Here is a 2387-nt window from a genome sequence, read left to right as displayed (position 1 = left end):
AGTAAACCATCACCATCTGAATTGGGAGTAGAAGCTGACTCTGTGATATCCAGGACTCTAGGCAAACTGTACTCTTTGGGTCTTCTTATCTATATATTCGTTGTCGCTTTGAAATGTAATTTTTTTCAAAGCCTAGACACTCTATCTTCTTTCATGTATACCAACTTAATAAAAGCCATCCCCTTCAGATGTTCATTTATCATGTAGTTCCCGAACTAGATTTTATTCTTTCCATGCCCCCGAATACTCCCACCAACTTCAAAGGCTGGAGTCCTTCCTATTAAGGACAGGCAGTTCACAGACACTAACAGCAAGGCTGCTGGCATCATGTGAAGCAGAGGCACTTCTCAGTTTACAGGTTTTCAAAAACAGAGTGTGGCAAACATTAACAAAACATCACAGGAAGGACCACTAGACAAGAATGAAAGCTTGCATAAATGAAAATGTCAGATCACTTACACACAACGATGGTTGTTATGAAAATTCTCCACATGTTCCCTTCTCAAAAGCACCTGTACACACCAAGTTTTAACTCAGAATTATTTTCTCTATTTCCAGTTTCTTTATAAATTTATATTTAAGATTATCCATGGCCTCACATTTTAGCAATCATATAGGATTCAGATATAAAACATCTTTACTGAGAAAGATTGTATTGTTTTAGGCCACTTACACATTATTAGGAAATGCACCACAGGAGAATTCTATGAATACCTCATGACCTGATGCTGGGAACATGTAGAAATCTGTAATTTGCAGGCTATTAGCAAAGTGCCATGTACTGTCTATGCTTGTTGAAAGTAGACTCAGGCTTGCCATGAGCATGCCCTACCTTGTAATGTCCATTGCCAAAAGAGGTAACTATTGATTATCCTGTGGTATAAAAGTTCCTGAGATAGGAATGGGAAGCCGGAAGTTTATCCATAGGAAGAAAGCTCTGCTCTCCCTGGAATTTCCTGGTTGGGAACTCCAGCATCATGATTGCAACAGAGCTTCCCCAGTTATTTCTGAGGGATGTTACACACACACAAGTTGATGATGGATTTCTGTTTCTCTACCGTATCTTTGTTTCTACATGCTATGTGTTCTTCCACTTTTGCTCACTGCATACTTCTCGGACACTCTCTTTTATAACATAATGTCCATAAGTCATTCTCCATATGGAGTAAGCCGAATATATCTAGTTCCAAACTTTGATAATATGAGGTTTTTAATAGAATAATGAAAAAACCTTAAAGTGCTTTTGTACTACATATATTTTTTAAATACTACTAAAGGTAGAGATATGAATTGTATTCTAGACTCTTAGGGTCAAAGACACAGTATTGTCAAAAATGGAGGGAAATAAAATTGAAATAAATAATAGTGGCAAATGTCCTCAAAATGTTGCTAAGAGAGTTGAATACTAAAATTCTCTACACTTAGAATTATAAAGTTACATGCTAATAATGGGTTATCTTATTTTTTCAATAGTTTGTAATATCATGAAAGTAAAAGTCTGTGCTCATGAATACTTTTCTTTGAAAAGTCCACAAAAATTTTGGTAAACCTCTTCAAAAACTGATATGTACTGATAAGAACAGATACTACACTTGATCTTAGCCAAAAGGCCATCGGGAAGAGGGGGGAGGGAGCTAGGAGAATGAGAAGGGGAGAGGAAGAGGGATGCCGAGGACATGAGGGAGCAGAAAATATGAGTCAGGGGAAGAATACACGATAACAAGAATGGAGATATCATAATAGAGGGAGACATTTTTGGTTTACAGAGAAATCAGGCACTAGGGAAATATCTGGAGATCTGCAAAGATGACACCAGCTAACTATCTCAGCAACGGAGGAGAGGCTACCTTAAATGCCCTCCCCTGATTATGAGATTGATGACTGACTTATTTGCCTTCATCCAGCAGCTGGTAGAAGTAGAAGCAGACACCCATAACTAATCACCGATCTGAACTGGAACCCAGATGCAGAGAAGGACCAGCAAAGAGCACAGAGGTCCAGACCACGCTGGTGAAACACACATAAACAGCTGACCTGAACATCCTGGAACACTTGCTCCCCAGTCTGATAGCTGGAATACCAGCATGGGACTGATGCAGACCCAAGGAACATGGGTTTCTGTGAGGAAACCTCAGAAATCTATGGGACCTCCTGTAGACGCTCATTATTTATCCCTAGCATAGGTGTGGACTTTGGGAGCCCAGTCCATATATAGGAATACTCCCTGAGCCAAAACATACGAGGGTGGGCCTAGGCCCTACCCCAAAGGAAATGAAAGAATCTGATGACACCCTATGGAAGACCTCACCATCCAGGGGGAGCAGAAAAGATATGTGACAGATAAGGTTTTAGTTGGGGGGGTAGGGGAGGACGGGTGGGAGAAGGGA

The 2387-nt window shown here is 40.2% G+C and overlaps 1 pseudogene; it reads right to left on the bottom strand.

Annotated features, from left to right (window-relative positions):
- Positions 1-1468: 1468 nt before the first annotated feature.
- LOC113833282 lies at positions 1469-1625 on the bottom strand (annotated as a pseudogene).
- Between the last annotated feature and the right edge of the window lie 762 nt (positions 1626-2387).

Source organism: Cricetulus griseus (genome assembly GCF_003668045.3).
Source record: "Cricetulus griseus strain 17A/GY chromosome 1 unlocalized genomic scaffold, alternate assembly CriGri-PICRH-1.0 chr1_1, whole genome shotgun sequence".
Classification (NCBI taxonomy): Eukaryota; Metazoa; Chordata; class Mammalia; order Rodentia; family Cricetidae; genus Cricetulus; species Cricetulus griseus.
The sequence above is the reverse complement of the archived record's forward strand: the minus strand, read 5'-3'. Positions and strand labels throughout refer to the sequence as shown.